The 12,932-nt window shown below is 40.0% G+C and overlaps 1 long non-coding RNA gene across 1 annotated transcript; it reads left to right on the top strand.

The window, feature by feature from the left end:
• Positions 1–387: 387 nt before the first annotated feature.
• On the top strand, positions 388–12,715 carry LOC147365816 (uncharacterized). Its single transcript, XR_015132809.1, has 3 exons — positions 388–577; positions 12,015–12,108; positions 12,558–12,715. It is a non-coding gene; the product is annotated as an uncharacterized LOC147365816 (long non-coding RNA).
• The last annotated feature ends 217 nt before the right edge of the window (positions 12,716–12,932 follow it).

Below are 12,932 nucleotides of genomic sequence, written 5' to 3'. Positions count from 1 at the left end.
TTAAGTAAATGCTCAGTGTCCTACCTATAAACATGTCTGCAGAGGATCTTGGTTTGTTCCTTGGAGATGAACCAAATGCTTTAGCTATGGTAGAGCGTTTTCTCTCCCTTTGCTCTTATAGACCTGGCCTAACATAAAAATAAATATTTGCTTAAGATAATCTCTAGCTTGACCTTTCTGAAGGCACAGGAAGCTGGTTTAACTTTAGCCATCCACAGCTACAGGTTGGAATGTCTTGATGTAGGGAGGAAAGTGTTTCCAAGGAAAGTTCTTCCCAATTTCCTTGCTGGTTGTATTAATGCTCCAGTGTTCAAGTCTAAATCTATGGGGTAATGGATACAGTGGATAATGGGGAGTGTTATTTTTTTTTTTTTTAAACCAACATAACACATTGAAATACTTGTAACTGATGAGTGAATTAGGCTTAGCATTCAACTCTGTGGCTAATCACATCAGTCTGTGAAAGGCATGTGGAGGTGCTCACTGGGATAAACTGGTGGCTGTGCTTGCATAATTTGGTGGTCCACTCTCATTTTCCTGAAGTCACCTAGCTCAAAAGCTTTCAAGTTATGGATAGGTAAGCTGACTTATGGAGAACCGGTGGGAGGAGCATGATGTTGGTATTTACATCTCACCTCTTAATTGATACTGGGCAAACATATTCCCTTCTCTGAGAATTAATATCTTAATCTCATAACAAGGTAACAACCCACTCCAGTGTTCTTGCCTGGAGAATCCCAGGGACAGGGGAGCCTGGTGGCTGCCGTCTATGGGGTCACACAGAGTCAGACATGACTGAAGTGACTTAGCAGCAGCAGCAACAAGGTAACAACAGGGGCTGAGTCGGATTTTCCCTGTTGTCCCAGAACCATCAGTAAGACCCAGAACTGGGGCTGTTCCCCAAATTCTAAGCCCTGATAACTGTAGCTAATGGGACCTACTGTCTCTTTCTTTGCAGGGATAACTGAGAAGGATTATTTCAGCAGACTGGGCATTATTGTTCCACTATCTCTTATCCCCTGCTGATGTATGAGAAAGACAAGCCTTTTGAGGGAGTGAAGTGCTCATTTCTTCTCTTTATCTCTTCCACTGAAGGCAAGAGAAGGAAGTCTGAGAGAATCATTCATATATTTGGGGGTGGCTAATGAAAGTCCCACTGACACTTCTTTCCCTTGTTGAATATCTACTTAGTTAGCAGAGCTGATGGACTACCTCTGAGCTATTCTGTGTGTGTGTGTGACTGAGAGAGAGAGACACACAGAGAGAGAGAGAGAGAGAGAGAGAGAGAGAGAGAGAGAGAGATCGCAGATGGTCAACATGTACTTGGATGCTGGGGAAGGAACCCTCCAATGCAGAGACCACTAGGACTTCTTACACGTGCCCCCTTTTAAGAGATACTGAGAGTGCTCCTACATATATATGTTGCAAGCTTACAAACAGGCCAAGGAAGTTAGAATTTGGGATCATGTGTCTCTAGAGGAATCTCATAACAAGGGACAAAAGAATGTGACATAACAGTGCCAGCTGAGGTCAACCAGAAATCTGGCCGAATTTCGTAAGGAACTGCCAATGCTTAGAGTGATGGCTTGGAGGGAGTGTTGGTGAGAGGGAAGCATGCTGGAGCCACAGTCAAGCAGAGATGGGGGTAAAGGGGAAACATGCAAGCTCACTCCATCCTGCCCCAACTCTAAAGGAGACATTTCAGGGAAGATGAGGAAGGGAGCTGGCATCTGACAAAGGCCACATCCCTGGCTAGAGGAAGGGAGAAGAATGTGATAAATTGGATATAATATGATATCTTAATCAAATAAAGTGACTAAAAGCATAAATTAGGGATAATTTGTTATTGTTTGGTGTGGGGCTTGGTCTAGCATAGTTGGGTACTATCACTGGAAGAAAATAATATAGTTTCAAATTCATAGTCTAGGAGTTGAGACTCTTCAATAACCCCCTCTCGCTTTCTAGTCCATTGTTCTTCCTACTATATAAGGGCTGCTTATACAAGCCCTTGTGTCAAATCCTACCGCATCCCAGAAGTCTTCCTTAACAATCCCACTTTCCACCCTAACTTTTCCCCATTGCACTCCACCATTTCGGCATTTTTCTGGAATCTATCCTTGCTTTTCATTCCAAATGACCACGAGTTAGTTCAGCACTTCAACTAATCTCACCTCCAAAGCGTGGCCACATACTGGCCGTGGCCAACTGGCAGAGGCCCTGCTGTATTTGGCAAGTTACGTGCTTGGAAACAGGGCAGCACAGCCAGTGTGTGTTAGTCACTCAGTCGTGTCTGACTTTTGCAACCCAATGAACTGTAGCCCACCAGGCTCCTCTGTCCATGAAAGTCTCCAGTCAAGAATCCTGGAGTGGGTAGCCATTTCCTTCTCCAGGGGATCTTCCTGACCCAGGGATAGAACCCAGGTCTCCTACATGGCAGGCACATTCTTTACTATTGAGCCACCAGGGAAGCCCAGAGGAGTATGTTTTTCTAAACTGCACAGGGACTCAGCTCACCAGGTGTGCACCTGTGGGATCATAAATGTTCAGGAGGAGTATATTTTCCTATTTCATGAAGGTGACCCTGAACATTTTAACTGTTTTCCCCACACTGGCTTCCCAGGTGGCTCAGATGGTAAATAACTGCCTGTAATGTAGGAGACCCAAGTTCAGTCCCTGCGTTGGGAAGATCCCTTGGAGAAGGGAATGGCAACCCACTCCAGTATTCTTGCCTGAAGAATCCCATGGACAGAGGAGCCTGTCAGGCTATCGTCCATGGGATCACATAGAGTCGAAGATGGCTTAGCGACTAACCCTTTCACTTTTCCCCACACTACTCTTGATTTCAAATTACCTTGTACATGACTGACAGATAAATTTTTTTTTAATTAAGAAAAATCTCTTTTTGTACATAAAATTCATGCTCCAGGGCACCCTCATGTCATATATATGTGGTGTTGTTATTGAAGGGCTGAAAAGAGACTCAGCCTAAGCATGCAGTGAAATGAAAAGCTTCCTAGCACCATGATTCTTAAACTTTAATGTGTGTTACTAATCACAAACAAATCTCATAAAAACACAGATTCTGATTCAGAAGGTCTGGGTGGGATGTGAGATTCTAACAAGTGCTTGCTGCTGCTGCTAAGACGCTTCAGTCTTGTCCGACTCTGTGAGACCCCATAGATGGCAGCCCACCAGGCTCCCCCATCCCTGGGCTTCTCCAGGCAAGAGCACTGGAGTGGGTTGCCATTTCCTTCTCCAGCGCATGAAAGTGAAAAGTGAAAGTGAAGTTGCTCAGTCGTGTCCGACTCCTAGCGACCCCATGGACTGCAGCCTACCAGGCTCCTCCGTCCATGGGATTTTCCAGGCAAGAGGACTGGAGTGGGTGCCACTGCCTTCTCCGAACAAGTGCTTAGGTGATACTAATGATGCTAGTCTGAGGACTACACTTTAAGTAGCAGGCAAATCTCATTTAATTCTCACAAAGATCTCTATGAGGTACAGGTTATTTTTAGTGCTGCTTTATGAATGAGAAAACTGATGGTTAAACTGATTAAATAATTTGTTCAAGGTCACATGTCTTGTAAGTAGAGGAACAGGGACTCAAATTCAGGTCAGCCTGAGTCAAAATCTCTTTTTAATCACCATAGTATATTCTCTCGAGAAGGGTTTATGACAGAAGAGAATGAACTTAAGGAAGGGAAGTAAGGCAGGAAAACTTGGTGATGAATTGGCCTTGATCCTCTCAATCACATTGGGGAGGAGGTCACTTCCTATTAGAAATGAAGTCTGGGCATTGGGAATGGAAGACTTAAGGAGAATTTGGAGCGTGTGGAGCAGCTGCAGTTTGCTGTGTGCTAGGGAATCAGCAGAAGGAGCAGGAGGACTGTCTGCAGAAGGGAGGACTGTCTGCAGAAGTGAGAACTAGGTGAATTTGGGTAGATTAGATCTGCCAAAGTACTGGATGGTTCTTCAGCTCCATGTTAGAATCACTTGTGCATCCTTAAAAATTTTCAAAGCTGAGGGCATGTCCAAGACCAATTAAGTCACAATCTCTGGGGCTAGGGCACAAACATCAAATTTTTTTTGACGGTACCCTGGTAATTTCAGTTAGATAATTTGGGTAACCAAAAAAATTGTTACAGACTATTTGCTTCTAATGCTAAAGTGGGGAAAGTATTTAATTATTTATGAAGAGCCAAGGAGCATTAAATAATGGTTTGGGGTTTTGGTGTTGCTTAGAGCTTGGCAAACTTTTTCTGTTTAGAGCTGAGTAGTAAATAAAATATTCTAAGTTTTGTGAGCCAAACAGCAAAATTAAGGGTATTATGTAAGTACTTACATAACAAGAGAGAAAACAAATTTCCACAAATTTTCTATTAGTGAAATTAAAAACTTTATGGACACAATCTTGAATTTCATATAATTTCTATATGTTATAAAATATTATGCTTCTTTTTATTTTTTTTGTCATTTAAAAATATAAACATCATTCTTTACTTGTAGGCTGTGCACAACAGGCAGCCAACTGAATTTGGCTCTTGAGTTGAAGGGCTGAAATTTGTTGACCCCTGATGTAGTTAATGATATGCTTTGATGAATCCTAAGTGAAAGTGAAAGTGAAGTCGCTCAGTCATGTCTGACTCTTTGCGACCCTGTGGACTGTAGCCCACAAGGCTCCTCCATCCATGGGATTCTCCAAGCAAGAATACTGGAGTGGGTTGCCATTTCCTTCTCCAGGGCATCTTCCAGACCCAGGGATAGAACCCAGGTCTCCTACATTGCAGGCACACACTTTAACCTCTGAGTAAGAAGCTATCAAATATATGCATTTAAATAAAAATATCAGTATTCAGATAAGTGCCCTACTTGACTAGCAGTAAAACTGCCTTTGAAAAATCATTGTCCTTTCTAAGGACAATGTGCAGATTGAATGACAAAATTTGGGGGCAAAAATTTATTTTTGTCCTTATTTTTCACAATAAATTAAAAACAGCTTGTTGAAAATATGAATGCATTACATAGTTCACTACATAATGTGCTTTGTAAATTATTCAAAAACTTTAAAACTATCTTATAAAATATATAAGTAGGGTTTTGCTCTGATTTTAAAACATCTTAGTGTTTAACCAGATGTCTGTTCTCTCTGGGCTCTGATTTGTTCAAGAGTCCTGATTGCAGAGTACAGCCTTCTTGTGTTTCTATTTTGTGTGTTTGGATACAGGAATTACAGGCCCCAAATTGCAATTTTATGGAAATACTGTCTGTGTCATCAGGTGAATAGTCTGAAATGCATGAGAGGGTTTAGAGAAATCACTTTACTGTCTCTCTTTTTTTTTAATCCCCTAAGTGAATTCCAAGGATTACTTCACTAGTACAAAATCATACATCTGGTAACAATCAGGGCAAAACTTGAATTCAAATCATCTTACTGCAGATTCTCTCTAAGCATCTTACTGTGATGCTTAGCCCATCACACCACTCAAACTTCATGGTCACTGTAAAGCCAAAAGCCCACCCCAGCAGGCTTTGTGTTTTAAAGACTGTGCATTTGGGTCTGCTATTCAAGCACCAGAATCTTTACTTGAAGTGCCAGTGGTTACTAACTGGCTCACATATCTCCTCTAAATAATTCTTAATGTTTTCATTAATTCAGGGTTTTAGTTTTTTAAGTTGATTAATTTATTTTTGGCCACATGGCATGTGGGGTCTTGGTTTCCTGACCAGGGATGGAACCCATGGGCCCAGCATTAGAAGGACAGAGTCTTAACCACAGCGCACCAGGGAAGTCCCCATTAATTCAGGATTTTAAAATAACAATATGATGAATTAAGAAAATAATGATACCAGTATTTCAGAATGTACTATGTCCTTTTTCCCAGTTAAAAGTAAAAAATATGAATAGATTTAAAAGCAATATAAAAACACACAAACATAGGTATAATTTTAGTGCACTTCTGTTTCAAATTATCAAACCCAAGTGGTCTCCTCTGATGTATTCTATGCTATGGGTATTTACTATATATTATCAGCTGTCCTTCAGGGGTAGCAGTGTGGCTAAAAATGGTCATTTTATTGCTTTGCTAGGTTTTACAGTTTAACTGTTTCATCTTGACTTAAACAGGAGTATGTTTAAACTGGCTACTTATTTCATACTCTGTTGTCAAAAATTTTATTTAGAAAACTAACTTAAGGAGGTAATTCACAATATGGGAAAGAGATATTTTAAGCAAAAAGGTATTATACTATGTAAAAAGAATATTTAGAATGTGCTTAAATATCCAGCTATATCTGGTTAGATATTTTTTAGTACATATGCTCATGTTACTGAATGCTATGTAATTTTAAAGAGTTATGTATACAAATAAATTTTTACTGGAGTATGACATGTTTTAATAAAATGTTCATTACTGAAGCAAGATGAAAGTTGTAAATTCTATACAAAATTTGATAATCAACCTATGTATTAACATGGAAGCAAAGTTATGCATAAAAGAGATTAAAAAAAATAAACTCACCAAAATAGCTAAGGATGTACCTGGAGGACAAACTTACTGAGTTTTTCCTCTTTCTGTTTTTGTTTCCCCTAATGAGTATATATCATTATTAATTCTAAAAATCTTACTTTCATTTAAAAAGAAATCCTATCAGATGATTCAAGATCATAATTGCTAAGTATTTGACTCTTCTGGATTGTAACTTCTTGTCATCCTTCCGTCTTGAGGTATTTTATAACTAGACTATCCTGAAGTATTGTCTTAATGATTTCAGATACAGTTTCTCATTAGCAAAAAGCACAGTGGAAAAAAAAATTTTTTAAGCCTTAGGACCCAGTGATCTAAATATTGTGTTTGTAAATTATTTACAATTGCAAAGTTGTTTTTTTCCCCACTACATATGAAAATATTCAATTGCTAGCAGAAGTTACTAGAAAATAAAAATTCCATTTGAAGGTTGTCTGCTTTGAGAATTTGCCAGACGTGGAAGGGAGCCCTCTGCTGTTAGTTATGTTTATTACAGTAAAGTTTGATTTATATTGTTTTGTACCCTTCCTTGAACCTACTCAGATTTTTAATGTTTCTATTATGATTGTACATTTCACATAACAAAGGAAACATAAATTCCATGATGCCAGCTGGCATGGTTAATAATCCGTCAATTCTGCCCTTTTTGAACCATACCACAACATCGGAACATCTGGCGGTTTCCAATTTCCATGTTTGAGTGGGGTTTTGACCTCTATTTCACTTTCAAATGGGTCTCTTCGGCAGAATAACTCTGCTTTCTCAATTAACTTCACCGTTCACACCCTTTGCAGTGCATGTAAGGCTTTAATCTGAATGCTTTAGAAGGCGATTGTGCTGTTGTCATAGGGGACTACTTTCTCCCCTGCTCCTTTAATCGCCTTTTTAGTTTCTCCCATCCTTTAATGGTGAAGGCTCCCTAAATCTTGCTCTGTGGGCCTTTTTTTAAAAAAAAATTTCTGCATTTGTTGCTTCTGAGGGCTCGTCTATTCTCACAATCCTAGTTATTATGTCTAAAGTAATAACTTCTTAAACAATGACATCTGCAGGGCTCTGGAGGGGGAGCAGGGGACAGCATTTATTGGGTGCTTGCTGCATGAGTGCAGTTGTCTGTTTGTATATACATACATATAAAACTTATCAAATATAGATATAAAAATGTCTCTTTTTGCCTGCTTTTCTTCACTGGCATCAGACTTCATACTCTGGGACTCAGCTCTTGGGAGGGTTTCTTCTGCTTCTGTGATTCTGAATTTACCCCTGTGCTTTTCTATCCCCACTATCATTATAAAGACCTCATCACTTCACATTTGGATGAAAGTTTTAGCATTTCAACTCTTTTTCTAGCCTCTAGCATTTTTTTTCCTTTTATCTGCTGTGCATGTTCCCAACAAACCACTCTTGCTAATGTATTCAGTCGCTTCAGTCATGTCTGACTCTTTGGTATCCTATCGATGTTGGCCCACCAGGCTCCCCTGTCCATGGGATTTTCAAGGCAACAATACTGGAGTGGGTTGCCATGCCCTCCTCCAGGGGATCTTCCTGACCCAGGGTTTGAACCTGTGTCTCATGTCTCCTGCATTGGCAGGTGGGTTCTTTACCACTAGCTCCATCTCCACTCTTCCTAATGAACTCTTTATTTCCCCTTTGAAAATATCTGCAATCCTTTTCTTTTGCTTACAGGTTCTGTATCAAATATCTCTCCCTGTTACTCTAGGCCTTTAAAATTTTGACTTTCCCCTTCCAGCCTAATATCCTGCTGTTATGGGAACCACTGACCAAAACTGCCCACCCTGGCCAGGTCTGATAGGAACTACTTGCATGAGTTATCTTACAACAGGAGGTCCTGGCAAGGAACACAGAGCTAACAAGCTGCCACCAACCAGAAGAATTCGGGAAGGTCAAAAGGAGAGAGGAGGCACCAGTCCACATGTCCTGCCAACTTCTCAGAATCCTTGTCGCTGGTATCCATCTTGGTTGAGAAATAAACTAGGCATCAGGAAGGGCCCTGAGTCAGAATGATTGGCCAGGGACAACCTGGAAACTAACACTATTGCCATAAAACCTGAGGCTGCGAGCCACGCAGCAGAGCTGTTCTCCTGGGTTCCCTTACCCTGCAGCTCTCCACTTGAGCGCCTCTTCCCAGTAGTCTCTTGCTTCGTCAGCATGTATGTCTTCTCAGACAGTTCATTTCTGAGTGTTAAAGAAGAGCCCACTCTCAGGCCCTGGAAGGGATCTGCCTTCCTGCAACATTGCTCCTAAGAAGTCTATTTAACAGGCCAGACTTTTCCTTGCTTCCTTTCCTTTCCTACACCAGGCCTCACATTCCTATCTTAATACTTTCTCATTATGTTCCTGTCTGAAATGTTTTCTTTCCCTCTACCTGCCAAATCCAACTCCCATTTGAAATACTAACGTTTCCATCAAATCTCTTCTAATAATCAGGCAAACCCCCTTTCTCAGCTATTTGTTTGGCATTTATTATTAGCTCCACTCATTACAATATTTTGTTGTATTTAGTTTGATCCTGGCATGTACTCTCTTGGGTACTCTCAATTGTTCCTTTAATATATCTTGTCTCATAAAATTATACATTTATGAGGATAAGAAATAAACTCTGTGTACCACCCTGAGCTTAGTCAATTACTTGAACTCTCTGGAATTCATTTTCTTCTCCTGTAAAATGGAAATAATGATAGCTCTTTACCTATCTCAGTTTGACACTAGAGGCTAAAATGAAATAATGTGGAGAAATGCTTCAAAGCTTTCAAACTCATTTGTTAGCACTATTATGATGATACATAACCTCCCTCCTTTTTTTTTTTTCTGAGATACCACCCAATTATAGAATCATGGAATCTCTTTCTGAGGATAGAGTTAATCACCAAAGAGGGTCACAGCCACCATGAGCAAAGGATACCATCTCTCTGAAGGCATATCAGACCTTCCAGAATGAGATAGGTAAAGAACTATCATTATTTCCATTTTACAGAAGAAGAAAATGATCATAGAATGATCTACCTACTACATCTGGAAGCATCTGGAAGTTCTTTTCAATCATGAGAAAGCTGAAGACCACTTGTCTTGAAAAATAAAACAGGGCATCTATTAGACCTCATATGGCGTATGATTTAGAGCTAGTGATGGTCACAGCAAGATGACCTGAAAAATGGAAAATTTATGTTATATTCTGAGTTGTCAATGGGGTTTGTGGTTAAGTCATGTAAAGAACACTTGCTCAGGAATAGTAGTGAGCGGTCATTATACAATCCATATTGGTTGCTGTGGCTCAACTCTCTCCTGGGCAGTTATCTTTAGTGTGCAGATTCTAGTGTCATTTGATTTAGTGAACTTTGGACACTGTGGTTTGTCCAGTCCAGACCAAGTGGGATGCAAGAAAAACTGTCTTTTTTCCTCAGAGCTCACAGGGGATATTCCTCTGCTGGGTTCAAATGTTGGCTTTGCTGCTTGATAGAAAGTGACCTTCACAAGTCAGATGACATCTCTGAGTCTCAGTTCTCTTTGCTTGAATTATGATAATAATAATATCCATATCACTGTGTTGAAATAGTATACACTAAAGCATCTTGAAAACTTTAAAAGTGCAATGTGTGTGCTTAGTTGCTCAGTCGTGTCCAGCTCTTTTTGTGACCCCATGGACTGTAGCTCGGCAGGTTCCTCTGTCCATGGGATTCTCCAGGCAAGAATACTGGAGTGGGTAGCCTTTCCCTTCTCCAGAATATCTTCCCAACCCAGGGATTGAAGTTGGGTCTCCTGCATTGCAGGCAAAATGTCTGAGCCACCAGGGAAGCCCTTAAAAGTACTGTACACAAAGACAAATAACCCACTTAAAAATGGGCATAAGACCCAAGAACATTTCTTCAAATAATACATACATACACATGGCCAATAACCACATAAAAATATTTAACATCATTAGTCATTAAAAACACAGTGAAATATCACTTCATACCCACTAGGATAACTATAATTAAAAAGTCAGAAGATAGTAAGTATTGGTGAGGATGTGGAGAAATGGGGACCCTCATGCACTGCTGGTGGAAGTGGAAAATGGTACAGATTCTTTGTAAAACAGCCTGGAAGTTTCTTTAAAGCTTAATATAACTACCATATCATTCAGCAGTTATACATCTGCGTATATACCTGACAGAAATAAAAACGCATGCCTATATAAAAACTTGTATATAAGTGTTCATAGGCATTATTCACAATAGCCTAAAAAAGTAGAAATAACCTAAACCTCCATCATCTGATGAATAGATAAATAAAATGAATATTCATACAATAGAATATTACTTGACAACAGAAAGAAAAGAAGTCTTAATACATGCTATTATATGGATGAAGCTTGAAAATGCGTTAGATGAAACAAGCCAGTCACAAAGGATCACATTTATATGAAGTGTCTAGAATTGGCAACTCTATAGAGACAGAAAGTAGGCTGATGGCTGCCTATGACTGAGAGGATTGGGAGAAAATGGGGAGCTACAGCTAACGGATATGGGTTTTTCTGGGGGGGTGATAAAAATGTTCTAAAATTGATTGTTATAATAACTGTACAATTTTGTGAATAGACTAACAACTATTATACACTTCAAATGGGTAAAATGTACAATATGTCTGTGAATTATATCTCAATAAAGCTGTTATGTAGAAAGTTATATGGGCTTCCCCAGTAGCTCAGCTGGTAAAGACTCTACCTGCAATACAGGAGACCCCAGTTCAATTCCTGGGTTGGGAAGATCCACTGGAGAAGGGATAGGCTACCCACTCCAGTATTCTTGGGCTTCCCAGCTGGCTCAGATGGTAAAGAATCTGCCTGCAAACCAAGAGACCTGGGTTTGATCCCTTGGTTGGGAAGATCCCCTGGAGGAGGGCATGGCAACCCATTCCAGTATTCTTGCCTGGAGAATCCCCATGGACAGTGGAACCTGGCGGGCTATAGGTCGTGGGGTCACAAAAGAGTTGGACACAACTGAGTGACTAAGCACAGCACAGAAAATCGTATACAATGGAAATCATCATAACAATTTGTTTTATTATTTTATTTGTGCTTTACTTTTGCAATATCAATGTTCCAATGTTTCTTAGCTTCTGGCTCCAAGGTAAAGACAAAAGTACATTACAGATTTCTTGTGAAAGCTCATAGTATTTCTTAGGTTAAGTATTTTACATAGGAATCTTAAAGACAGCCACTCCAATTTGGGTAAATATTACTCAGAGCCTTGCCAGGGTGAACACTGAGGTTTTCAGTATTTTCAAGTTACCTCTGAGGATACACATAAGTAGGCATTTGTAATCAATTTGAATTTCACGGGCTTTGACAAAGACAGGATTGTGGGAACAAATATCCTAGTGAGAGTGAACCAAATTGGTCCCCTGCTGAGGGCATTTAAAGTCTGTGTGGACAGATCTACTTAGATTCTCACTGAGGAAAGAGAGGGGAAAGAATTACTTGTAATTTTATTTCAGAATTTGAAGATTGTAGAAGACCTCTGGAAGAATCCTTTGAGAAAAATCAGTGATCTACACTACCAAAAATGATTCTAGAAAGTACTGATGTAAGGTAAAAATACAGTTGGGATGGTGATAGTGTTAGGTAGATGAGAAGAAAACTATCCAGACAGCTTGCTATTGAGATATTGAGCAGGCATTTCCAAGAAAGTGTAAAACTTTATCTTTCACTCTTTATTATATGGCTGTTTGTAGATAAGGCACCTTTTGACACTTGCAGAGCAGGTCCTAACATGCTGATACCTTTGAAAGCTTTCCTAAGTGTACACGTTCTGTTATGGGACTTAACTGAATTGTTTTTGGCTAACCTATTTTGAGTCAGAATGTACATGCTGACCTAGCAACTCCTTTACCTTTTGGCATAATCAAAGAATTTAAGTTTCTGTAACACTAGCTCTATTCCAAACACCTAAATTTTACTGAGGTGAGTGCTAGGCAGCCTAGTTGTTGTTGTTGTTTTAATATTTTCTTTCCTAGTCAAAACTTCTTCTCACTGGACAGGGAAGCTCCCAGAATGAGCTGGAAACCAGGACATGTTGAATGGAAGAGAAGCAGAGTGTGCAATCACTGGGCTCATTCTCTGATGTACGTGAAGACACCTCAGTTCAGTCAGCTGAAGTACCCATTAGTTAATGAAGAATTTGAGTGTTCTGAAGAGCTAAAGGCAAGACAAGGCTGGGGCGGGGGCCTGGTTTTACTTATTCATCACTCAACAAATATTTGCTGTCTGTCTAACGACTGGGAATGCCAATAGGAGTCAGGCAGTCATGATGTATTGAGGAAGACAGACAAAAATCAACAGTATGCTAGGTGCTATGGAACAGCCAAGGTTTGAGTGTTAAGGGGCCTGGACTGGGCTGGGAGTACTCACACTCC

Source organism: Bos grunniens, chromosome 9, assembly GCF_055505025.1.
Source record: "Bos grunniens cultivar Pamir isolate PY7600 chromosome 9, Bosgru_T2T1.0, whole genome shotgun sequence".
Lineage (NCBI taxonomy): Eukaryota > Metazoa > Chordata > Mammalia > Artiodactyla > Bovidae > Bos > Bos grunniens.
The sequence above is the reverse complement of the archived record's forward strand: the minus strand, read 5'-3'. Positions and strand labels throughout refer to the sequence as shown.